The sequence below is a fragment of the Amblyomma americanum genome, chromosome 4 (assembly GCF_052857255.1).
Source record: "Amblyomma americanum isolate KBUSLIRL-KWMA chromosome 4, ASM5285725v1, whole genome shotgun sequence".
Lineage (NCBI taxonomy): Eukaryota > Metazoa > Arthropoda > Arachnida > Ixodida > Ixodidae > Amblyomma > Amblyomma americanum.
In genome coordinates, this window is record NC_135500.1 from 148,465,504 (window position 1) to 148,478,099 (window position 12,596).

The following is a 12,596-nucleotide window of genomic DNA, read 5'->3' on the forward strand; positions in this document are numbered from 1 at the left end:
GCCTCTCAAGACTGTACTTTCGATATGTGTAACAAAACAGCATCAATAGCTGTCGCTTCCTGGGGAATCTTTTTTCGCAAATGAAATATTTTGAAATTCTCTGACCCAGATTTCTTGCACGCATGCCGGATGCGGGAGACGCATCGTGTTACATTTGTTCAAGCTTGATCCCGGAAGGAAGCGAGGAGCACGGCAAGGGACGTGGCGCTTCCACTCCGAATTGAGTAGAACGACAACAACTGACGGTCAATGCTCGAAAGTGTTTCTCTTGTGCGAAGGAGAACGACGTGCCGTGGACGATGTCATGTCATGAGCCGACACGAGAGCACTCAACCGAGCGGCAGTGTAAGTGACAACACGCCTCCCAAGTTTTTACGACGTAGCAGGCAAGCTGGGTTCTATCCGGATGCTAAGCCTGATTGACTGCTTGAGACTGTGGAAGATGGAAATTCGGCAATAATTTACTTCTGCGCTACACTTACATCAACCACCAGTATATGCACAGCTTTTTTAATGTATTTCATTGCTGCACAGGTTACTGAAAATCATAGTTAAATATTGATTGGCAAGATGGAGAAAAGTTTAGCACTGAGTGGCTTAGGCGTTTGTACTTGGCGGTTAAAAGAGGAGATAACCGCGGTGCGCCATCGTTCTTTAAAGGAGTATAGGCGGAAAGTTTTTTAATTCCGTGTTCTCTTCTTTGTAATAATGTGGAATACATTAGTATGTAGTGAACACCACATGGCATTCGCCTGCGACCACTAATTAATTTATAATCGAATTTCTTCTCTCCCCTGTTTTGGTTTCAACAGCCGAGCTTTGGCCAAAACGTCAAAGGTAAACATAGGTCACGTGAGGCATAAAGACTGCGATGTAATCACTGCTTCGTCTTTGCAATTCACTACAACGCTAAAGCCAGCCTGCCTCAAGCCGTGGAATTGCAACACGTGAAGATGCAGCGATTGTATTGTAGTTTTCTTAGCACCTATCGTGACATGTACTCACATTTGACCATCAAAGAAATCACTCTGCTGTTGAAATCGAAACCGAATTAAGTGAGAGAAGAAATGAAATTGTAAATTATTTTGCGGTGGTAGACGAATACCTCGTGGTGATCCATGTATGGTAATGTCTTACGCATTATTAGAAAGAATAAAACATGCCGCCGTAGTATGGTGTGTGTACTTCTTTAAAATTTCTTGAATGAACGGCTTGAAATGCCAGATATGCGTATGCGCTGAATGGTTAAATTAAGTTGCGTGTAATAAACATGGGCAAGTTGTTAATAGTTGAAACAACAAATCAATATGCCAAAATGTGCGTGTGTGTGTTTGTGCGTGGCATGGGCGGGCGCGTGCGCGCATATGTCTTAATGACTTCGTTGCGACTAAATACGCTTAGGCAGCGCGCGAATCACGGGTGACATCATGACACTGGAGTGTAACGAAACTTGTCTTCCCAGTTCTGAGAGGCGGCGAAAAGCTCCCCTCAAAGACTTCGAATTGCGATTAACGCCAATGGAAAAACGTCGGCTAAGGGTTTTTTGTTCGACCTTAAATTTTTATGAAGGTTTGATCTGTTTATATTATGATACTTTATCTGCATAGAAGACCACAGGAAAAGATAATAAGCACCTCAACGATGTATCATTTGCGCTGTCAGTTCGATGTGTAAAAGGTAAACGAAATAGGCGGTTCTTCAAGCTTCCGCAGACCCGCCGCGGTGGCTCAGTGGTTAGGGCGCTCGACTACTGATCCGGAGTTCCCGGGTTCGAACCCGACCGCGGCGGCTGCGTTTTTATGGAGGAAAAACGCTAAGGCGCCCGTGTGCTGTGCGATGTCAGTGCACGTTAAAGATCCCCAGGTGGTCGAAATTATTCCTGAGCCCTCCACTACGGTACCTCCTTCTTCCTTTCTTCTTTCGATCCCTCCCTTATCCCTTCCCGTACGGCGCAGTTCAGGTGTCCAACGATAATTGAGACAGATACTGCGCACTTTCCTTTCCCTAAAAACCAGTTATTATTATTATTATTATTATTCCGCAGTGAAACTGATTGAAACACAAGTATAACTTATAAAAGTTGTTAAACGGAGCATATACTTCTGAATGAAAGAAAAAGAATATAACTTGCAACATAAAATAATTTGCGGAGGCAGCATGAAAAACGCGTCGCTAGCAACGTAACGCGAGATATTGGTCGACGTCAGCAACATTAAATCTCTGTGTGACGTTACTTTCGCGCAAAGCTAGGGAGGAAGAGAAAGTGCCTATAGAGAACAGTTTCTCAGCCGTAACCTAGAAAGACTGCCATTGATGAGGATTTCTTGTTACATCGCAGATTGATTCGGCGGCTATTCCATTTGATGGCACATAAAAAATAGCGGCTCCCCAGGCACTTCAACGTTGCAATGTTCTCCCTTCTTTTGAATATACATGTTGCCGGAAGTAGGGAAACAAACAAAAACACCGAATAAAATTTCCCCTCGCATGACCGTCGCCACGTCGTCCTTCTTCAATCTCAAGAACGCTATTCCAGAAAGAAGCTCTCGCGAAGTAAGGTGGGGGAGGAGGTGGGGGGGGGGGGTATGTCGACGCGAATCGCCCAGCTTTTCGCCTTAGAACGTCAGTGCTCTCGAGAAATGACAAGCTGAAGAAGCGAGGAGGGTCGAAGGCCCGTCACGTCCATCTAGTAACGTCGTTCGGACGTGATGCGAGCCGAGAACACACGCTACGTGCCTGGGCAAAAATGCGCACGCGGATCACGTCGGCCGCTGCTGTAGGCGATGCGGCGTTTTGCATACTGGTCGGCCGGTTCCAAGCAGCGCGCACTGCTCGCTTCATTGTCTCCGTGCAGCCATCATTTTTATGGCGTGCGAAGCGGACGAGGTATTTCACAAACCAAGATTCCTTCTTTGCTTTTGCTTACGTAGGAGGCAGAACGTGCTGTCGTCATTGCTCTGCACACGTGTCAGGCACGGAGGGTTATACCGTGCCGAAATGGTAAGGCATGACATAGTAAAGTTTGGTTTGGTTTTATGGGGTTTGACGTCTCAAAGCGACTCAGGCTTACGAGGGACGCCGCAGTGGAGGACCCCGGATAATTTCGACCACCTGCGGTTCTTAAACATGTGCTTGCATCGTGCAGTACACAGGCCTCTAGCATTTTGCCTTCATTGAAATGCGACCACCGCTGCCGGGATTGAACCTGCGTCTTTCGGGTCAGCAGCCGAGGAGAAAAACCACTGAGGCACCAAGGCGGCGGCGTTTTTAACACTATAAGGTACGGTCTACGTAGGACCCTTCGTTCTTGTGCAAAACTCTGTTCTTCCCAGCCCTTACGCCCCAAACGGATTTTCCAAATATCGACTCAAAACCCATGTCTACTTCAAGATGCGCCTTCTACAGAAAGCAGTTTTCCAGAGCACGCAGCTAAAGACAATGAACGAACGTAATCGGATACATTGCGCTCATCTCAGACGGTTGTTTTCACTTCAGCGATGAATTTAAACCTTTTTGAATGCTTGTTATTCATGGCACCAATTATTCTGAAAATAGGCTAGAAAAGTGCTCTTTAGAAGTGAGAGGCCGAAATACGAGTATACTGACCTCTCAATGGCAGCATTGTACCAAGCGTTACAGCAACGCGAACGGCGTCCTGCTCCACTCTTGCGCATTTAAAATGGTTGCTGTGGTGTTGAGTCATAGTATTCACAGTGTGCAAATAAAAGCAGATGGGTATTCCACGGACGCAGAAGCGATGGCAGGTGACGGCAATGCACGCGACAGAATATTGGTTAGAAATGAAAATAAAAATATCAGGTTTGGTAAACAGTTTTACATTGCTATATAGACTTTCAATATTGCTCATGGAATAATGAGCAGAGAAACTGACATGTCGGTTACCACTGTGTACGCCAGATTCAACGATTCTGGTTCACCATTTGAGGAATTTTCATTTCGCGATATATTCAGGTAATTTGAGAGCAGCGTGCATATAAGTATAGTTATAGCCCACTCTTTTTAAGTGCGAAAGCACAGTAAATTCGTCTAATGCCTGCCTGCCTGCCGGCATGTCTGTCTGTCTGTCTGTCTGTCCGTCCGTCCGTCCGTCCGTCCGTCCGTCCGTCCGTCCGTCTGTCTGTCTGTCTGTCTGTCTGTCTGTCTGTCTGTCTGTCTGTTCGTCCGTCCGTCCGTCCGTCCGCCCGCCCGTCCGCCCGCCCGCCCGCCCGCCCGCCCGTCCGTCCGCCCGCCCGTCCGCCCGCCCGCCCGCCCGCCCGTCCGTCCGTCCGTCCGCCCGCCCGCCCGCCCGCCCGTCCGTCCGCCCGCCCGTCCGTCCGCCCGCCCGCCCGTCCGTCCGTCCGTCCGTCCGTCCGTCCGTCTGTCTGTCTGTCTGTCTGTCTGTCTGTCTGTCTGTCTGTCTGTCTGTCCGTCCGTCCGTCCGTCCGTCCGTCCGTCCGTCCGTCCGTCCGTCCGTCTGTCTGTCTGTCTGTCTGTCTGTCTGTCTGTCTGTCTGTCTGTCTGTCTGTCTGTCTGTCTGTCTGTCCGTCCGTCCGTCCGTCCGTCCGTCCGTCCGCCCGCCCGCCCGTCCGTCCGTCCGTCCGTCCGTCCGTCCGTCCGTCCGTCTGTCTGTCTGTCTGTCTGTCTGTCTGTCTGTCTGTCTGTCTGTCTGTCTGTCTGTCTGTCTGTCTGTCCGTCCGTCCGTCCGTCCGTCCGTCCGTCCGTCCGTCTGTCTGTCTGTCTGTCTGTCTGTCTGTCTGTCTGTCTGTCTGTCTGTCTGTCTGTTCATCCGTCCGTCCGTCCGTCCGTCCGTCCGTCCGTCCGTCCGTCCGTCTGTCTGTCTGTCTGTCTGTCTGTCTGTCTGTCTGTCTGTCTGTCTGTCTGTCTGTCTGTCTGTCTGTCCGTCCGTCCGTCCGTCCGTCCGTCCGTCCGTCCGTCCGTCCGTCTGTCTGTCTGTCTGTCTGTCTGTCTGTCTGTCTGTCTGTCTGTCTGTCTGTCTGTCTGTTAGCGAGCAACCTGGTTCGGACAAATTCCACAGGCGGCGCGGGAAGAGCAACCTGAATCGCAGAAATCACACCGGTGGCAGCACCTGTAATCTTGCGCTGAACAAAAGTTTATAAAACTACAGGCCACATTAGGGATTCTATATGGCACTGATTACGTCATACGTCGCTCCTTTTAGCTTTGTTCACGGTGTCTCCCTGGCTTTTGCGTATTCACACTTTGATTTCGACATTCCGCATACATTTTTCCTTCCCTCATTCTGTGCGGGGCTATACATAAAAGCTCAGCTTCACAGAGAAGCTGGAACAGAGACAAGACAAAACGTTACTGGAGGATTTTTTTTCACCCAAATGCTTTGTTCCAATGTTTGCACATTTTCATGCTTTCCTCACCAAAGCATTTCTATATAAAAATAAATATTAATTTTGGTTGAAGCCACATAGTCACAACGTTACCTGATATAGGGTTCGAGCGCATACTTAGAAAAACAACAACAATCGTTCAGGTTTCATAACGGCAAGCAGCATGGGATCCATCACTGGGTGCTGTACTTCAATTTTTCCTTTAGTGAAAGCAGGCATTCAAGTGCTGTTATTAACAGAGTCGCCTGAAACCTCTTTAATGAAGGAAACTATCCAGGATATATCTGGTGACTAAATGAATTGAATTACGATTATACAACGTGAAACCTAAGGTTCCTGCGCCAGAACATATAAAGCAGGACATCAAATAGCTCTCATACACTTTATGCGCCATTTAGAAAATATTAGCTTAATAAACAATATACGATGCGTAAATGCTGAAAATAAAATCCACTGACATCTCAGTCTGTGCGTTATGAAGGAGGGGGTGGGTTGTATTAAAAAATAATGCTATTTTCTTAGGACCCTGGTATGGTTAGCAGAAAAAAGGGCTAATGTTTGTTCTCGGATTTTCTTCTCGTGTGAAATGTGGCACGCAATACAGACTTTGCAATATCATTAATCATAGTTTTGGTCATGCAATAATTTGTAACAATACTGCATTTTAGGTGCCAAGTTTCATGAGTGCCTAATAAATATTATTATTATTATTATTATTATTATTATTATTATTATTACATAGGCCAGGCAAAAGAAATAGAAAAAATAGAAAAGAAAGCTGTATTATAAGCGTCTCTAGGAAGAGAAAGCGTTTCTACTCACTTGAAATATAGGAGAGAAGGCAAAAGAGATCAGAAGGGGATCCTATGGCATACAATAAGCGTACCACCGAAAACCTGCGGTGGCTCTCGAGCCTCTAAAATTCTAAGAGCAACACAACACTTTGGCCACAAATCGGTACATCCGCCGGATTACAGTGGTCCTTTTTTTCGTTACGTGGAGATGCGACGATAGAACATAAAAAGACAGGAAATAGATGTTGAACCAGAGGAACGGCTCGACGCTTGCTCGAAGCCTTTTGTTCCGCCCATTGCCAAGTCACGCAGAGGCGATTGTGGAAGCCCCCGCACAGCCCCGGCGAATGCCTAGACGCGGAAAAATAAACGCGACGCGGCGTGCGAAAGCCGCACGCAGAGCACGTGGCCGTCGGCTAAGACGCCTTCGGCCTGCCGTGTTATTTCTTCGGACGGGCTACAGCACAGCCGGAACCCGTGGCAGGGGCTCCTTGGAGCCTTTGGCCAGGAGGTCAGTGCGGCCAAGAATAACAGCTCGCTGGAACGCGGCGGAAGGAATCAGGGCCAGTGGGAAACAAGCTCGGCGAAATGCGAGAGACAAAACACGCCCCACGCGAAGAGAGATGTTTAGCTTGCTGCGCGGCTATACTGTTACGGCTGCTTCTTAGAGGGAAAATGTAGTCGTAAAGCCGCCGGGTAAGCGCCGTGTAAAAAGGGTGCGAAAGAGGTGTGCGAAGAACAGTTAGAGATGGAAGAAGGGGGTCTTTGCGTCAGAAGGAAAGACGAAGGAAGAACGGTACAGGAAATAAGTGAGAACGGAATAACAAAAAAAAAACGCCTGAATATGCTAATGAGTAGGAAAACATACAACAGTGAGACCTGAGCTCTTTGTTGAGACTTGTGCGAACTTCAACGGGGTGTTACACGCGGCTGCGTAATTAAGCACGCAGTTGGGTTGAAACTTATTCCCGGGTGAGCTTGTTACGCTAAGACCGGTACACTGAGAATGGGCTTTATTTAAAAATTTCTTTCGATTGTAGCGTGTTGCATCCAGAGCCATGCCGTATCATGGATGCCGTAACCAGTGGAGTAGTGGACGCGAAATACGTGGATTCATATAGGGGTCGAGGGCGCAGTATTCACGATCAGGCGTTGTTAAAGCGAGATTGTAGTGCGAGCGTCTTTACCCACTACTGTTTTTAAAGAAAGAAAGAATCAGAGCAAGGAGAACCAGAAAGAAGAGGTTGCTCGCAAACACTACTAGAGGTCAAGTATGTGCGACTCCGCCGGAGGCCAAAAACAACAACAACACCAACAACAGCAACAGCCGCAAGCCTTACCACATGCTTGGTTTGCTTTCCAGCGGATCAACACGAAAAACGAGCGATCAGAAATAAATGCTCACATCGGTCCTTACAAAATTTCCGGGCTTTAGCGAGTGTCACGTGCAGTCGTCGTGTGATATGACTCGGCATGCTCAGTTTGTGGTTGGCAGGTTCAATGCAGCAACAATTAGTACGTACGGAACAGTTTCGTCAATGTACTATGAGAGGTTACCGAAGAACATACAACTTTTTTTTATGAAAAACTCTTTTATTCAGAAAATGTTCCTCACTTAAGAGATGGGATTTAATGACACTGTGTTCAAATGCAATTCTGGAACGCTGTCTGTCCCAGGAGCGCATAATGTGCCGGTATACTCCTGGCCAACAGTGACGCACATGTACCGCTGATACACTATGTTTGCCATCGTCGTAGAAGTCTGCCCGATAGGCTTGTCCAGGAGGCAAGATTTAGTGAACAACCCTCTTCGTTATAATTCTTCCAATGATTTAACGCTGCGTTGCTCGGAGAGCAGCCGTGTGAGAAGTGTTACGCCATAACAAAGCTCGTAGCATTATTAGACTAGACGGAAGGCGTGCCGTCAAGCATAACAATCTTTTCAGCCAAACAAGATTTTAACGACTAGCTTAAAAGGAATGCTCTTTTCTTCTTTACATGTCGCTTTTCAAGGAGGATATCGATAAAGACTGATTACGATGACAAGTTTCGACCTGTAACAATTTTTCACTTGTTCTACAGAACAAAAAAAAAAAACACCAGCGGATTTACGGTATGAGCATTATAGCGAGTCAAAGAAAGGTTACCGCGAGTAATAGCTAATTATCAGAGGCGCACCACTTTCAATAGGCGTGGACCTGATGCCTCGTTATCAGACGTAAACAGGCGTGAGCCACCGCCTGTGACTACATTGTGCGGTATCGCATGTGCTTGGGTCGCCCACATTCGTAAGTTCCTTCTTTTCACTGCTTTATCGCCATTCACCATGGGGGCGGCTACCAAAAAGGAGCTGCCTTTCTTTCTCTTTTGTCCCTCTATTTGATCGGTATTTGTTTGAAAGGCAAGAAACCCTTTAACTGCTGAAGCGAAATACACAAGCAGCCTTAAAGAAAACAAAACCACAGCAATGTAGCGGGGAACTCACTAATTGTTCCGGGTTTCTTAATTGTGCAACGCAAGCTAGTTAAGCGACCCGCTATTTGAGTAGCGTTGTTCGCCGTGCGAGCTGATTCAGGTCTTCCCTTAGGGCGCGTAGCTGCGAGGCTAGCCATGTCTTCAGCCTCTCACTCTCACTAATTTCTTACCCAGTATTAAAGCTTCATCGCTGGACGGCGCGCTTCTTGCTTTGCCGACAACAACAAAGAAAGGATTGCGAATTGTTTAGCGACGGCAGCGTTTCGAGACTCGGCGTTAAAACAGCTCAGAACGCTTCTATGCTTGAGATGTGAAAGAAGTAAAGCGAGCAAAGACATCGCTTTGATAATCGGTCATTTGCTGCGAAACGACCCGTTTTCTTATGAACGTATTATCATTCCAGAGTGAATGAAATAACTGTTCCAAAATAAGAGGAAAAGATCAGCTGATTGCTTCTCTGCGCTCCGCACAGCGCACCTAAATGTTGCATGCAAGTACAGATCGCATCATGCGTGAAATGATCTTCTCGCGTCTGCAAATGGGTTCGCGAGAACTGCAGTGCCCACTTCAGTACAGAGAAAATTCGAAATAGACAGAGAGAGAGAGAGAAAAAAAAAAGAAGGTTGAACTGAGGCGTGTTTAGGAAAGCATAAACGGAGGATTGCGTTTCGCGTAATGAATTTTCCCCGGAACTCCCCGCGCACCTTTAATTAGGAGCCGTGTTTTGTTTGAAATCGGGCGGCCGAAAATGGCATTAATGGAGAACCGGACAGCCGTTTATGGAGGGCATGAATTACCCCTCGCTCTTCTGTTCACAGCTAAGTTATCACGCGCTGATAGTTTAATCAGTTCTGCATGAGGAACGTTCGCGGAAGGTAGTAATTTGCGCATCTTTGTTCGACCTTCGCTCGGTAAGGTGACACTGCTTTGTCCGGGCTCGAGCGAGATATAGGCGCAACCTCGCTTAATTGAAACAGCTAAGTGAAAAAGACGATTACGACCTGCTAGGAAAAGTGCAGTTTTTTATGTATTGGCGTATTCTGTTTTCTTTACTTCTCATTGAAAATATATCCGTATTATGAGGCTCGATAAAGCAAGCAAGTGCCCTGCGTCAGCTTCTAATTATTAGTACTGCTGTTAAAAAGATAGAAAAGAAAAGGAGCAGAACTTTGAAAGGGTGAGTGCGGACCTCTTCAGGCTGTCCTGAAAAATAGAATTACGAGAAAAGCGTGCATAATCAACTAAAATAAAAGACACAAATTGCTTACGTAAAGATGCGCCTGCATGAATATTGCGCTTCAGAGTCTGCGTGTGCTAACACGTTCAGGGTAGCTTCACCATTTTTCTCGCATAACAGAAGGTAGTATCTTCGCACGTCACGTAAACCGTCAAACGGCTCTGAATTATCTGCGTACTTCAATAACCAGGAATGATACTGTTTGGTGGTTTCCTTTTGGCATCTTCTGACTGCTCAAGACTTTATCATAATCTTCAGTTGCCTGATTAGGAGCACCACATAATGCCTGCACACAAGTTGTCTCGAAATGCGTGCTACTCGTTTAGAAAATATATGAAGCACTGCATCCGTGCTGCTCATATATAGAATACATGAAGAATGCGCACCCTTCCCGAATAAAAGAAAGATTCAGGAAAGGGCCTGACGTCACATTTCGCGAAACCGCTTGCGTGCGATCCGTCATCTTGGCAAGTGCAGTGCTCTTCATCCTTCAGTCTCCTGCTCCGTTTTCCTTCCTCTCATCTCTATTTTTCTGCTCCCACACTTCTGCTCCTCCACAGCATTCTGCAAGCTCCCTGGCGTTCTATACCATGAACGATGTTGCGGCTGCTGCCAGCATGTGAACATGTCTCCTGAAGATGAAAAAAAAAGCGCGCAATTTTGGCTATGCTCTTATGAAGGATTCTGCATCGGAGGGCCTTCTTGAAATCTTTTGCTCCCCCCTCCCCCCATGTGTCGTTTAATCTTTCGGACTTCTGAAATATCGGCAAACTGTTACCCAGCGGTCTCAACTTGTTGTTTAGGGGGACCCGATTTTGGGTTGTGAAGCGAAACAAGCCATACCCACCTGCAGCATCTGATTTTCAAGAACCGTGCTCGCACCTGCGTGACTGTACTCGCGCGCAAGCGTTGTATTTGAAAAATAGATGCTTCAGGACTTCAGGGGATGCTCTGTGTCTGCCGTAGAGCACATAGCTCATGCGGTTTAGACAAACCTCTTCCCCTCGAGTGAGAGAAGCATAGAGTCTATCCGAAGGAGTATGGTCTACGTACGAGCATTAAATTTCCACGCTTATAAAGAAAAACCATCTCGCGCGAAAGCGCCTAAATTTGCGCTTCATTTGGCGTACATAAATGCGCACATAACTGTACACATATATTGCCATCAACACGAATATATCTAAATGCATCAATGCGTTTCTGTATTATTTATTTATTTGTACATACTGCTAATCCCATTTGGGGTTGTTGCAGGAGGGCAAAATAGGGTTAGTAATAACAGTTCGAAAAATACATCATTTTGGTGAAGATCGTAAAATAGACAACTAATAGTAAGGGTAAAGCAAAGGCACTGGAATTAACTATGGAAGTACAACCAAAAATACAACAACGCAGAATAACAATACAACGAAATTTATGATAACCATATCGAAACAAGGCAAATTAATTTCACAATAGGCGTCATGACAGAAGTTACATCGCAATAGTTCCGAAAACAATACTGGCAGTCTGTGTATACCTGAACAAAGTTAACATTAAAAAGGCACACAGAATAGGAAGCAATATTAGCAACACAGAAAACACACACACACAAAAATATTTGCTAATTAAGTACCGAGCTCTCGATAGCAGCGCTGAACTTTCCTAACGATGTGCTGCTAGTTATTGAAGGGTTTAGACTGTTCCATTCACGAGTGGAAAACGGGAAAAATGAGTATTTGAAGCAGTCAGTATGGAAAGGGTACTCGTTAAGTGTATTAGAATGTTTGTGACGCGTCGATCTTGCTTTAGAAAAGGAAATATATTTAGTAACGTCTAGTTTTGATTGCTGGTGAATTAGTTGATACATCATCTTGTGTCGCGCGAGTTTACTACGTATTTGGAGTGTTTGTATCCCCTCACGTTTCATTATTTCTGTTGGTGAGTCAGCTGTTTGGTATTTGTTAAATATAAATCTGACAGCTTTTCTTTGAACTGCTTCGACTTTGGCAATATTTTGATTAGTATGAGGGAACCAAACGACCAAGTTGGTGTTTCCGTATGTACACCAACAGCAGAGATTGTGGACCAGAGCTGATAGTTGACGCGGCTGCGACCAGATCCCGCATAGTTTTGAACATAATGTTCGCGGTAATTTTGAATGTTCGGAATACCTCACATTGGATTAGTTGGTGCAATCTCCTGAACCATTTGATAATTAGGATTTTGCAGTGCGAAAAAGATAAGACAATCACTATTATATAGGGTGTGCAAATATTCAGAAATTTCCAATAACGAAACGAATACCCTCCTATTCGATTATTCGAGCCAATCAAGTAGTGCATGTTCAAAATTATTCGAACCAATCGAATATTTTCTCCAGTTTTCGAATACTTCCGAACAATTGGCACGAAGCTCAAGTAAGGCCTGCCGCATTTTTCTTCCACGACTATTCCGAAAACAGGGACCATACACGCTGCGTATCATGCTGCCGCGATTGGAACGGGCGGGATGGTGGTGGTGGCGAAAAATTTTTTTAATGCTTGAAAAGAGGGTTTAGAAGTCAGAACATGGTCGGCATTTTAGTCCGGGACACCGCACGACGAGGCCCCGTCTCGCGCCCGCTTTACCAGAGCCCATTGGGAACCGAGTGTGGAGCAGTTGAGGAGGGCAGTCTCCCATGCTTCTCTGGTAGGGGTAGGGGAAGGGGGAAGGTGAGGATTCTGAGTACATGCCCACATCATGTGT

General features: G+C 46.3%; 1 protein-coding gene across 3 annotated transcripts in view; it reads right to left on the bottom strand.

Moving 5' to 3' along the window:
- LOC144128516 (transient receptor potential-gamma protein-like) overlaps nt 1-12,596 on the bottom strand; it is a 187,271-nt gene that overhangs the window by 52,163 nt on the left and 122,512 nt on the right. The window contains exon 1 of one of the 3 annotated variants that reach the window (XM_077661959.1): nt 6,186-6,323. The exons of the other annotated variants lie outside the window; for them this stretch is intronic. The gene's annotated coding sequence lies outside the window, so the exon portion shown is untranslated. Of the gene's footprint in view, nt 1-6,185; nt 6,324-12,596 lie in introns of those variants that run through there. 3 annotated transcript variants of the gene reach the window in all.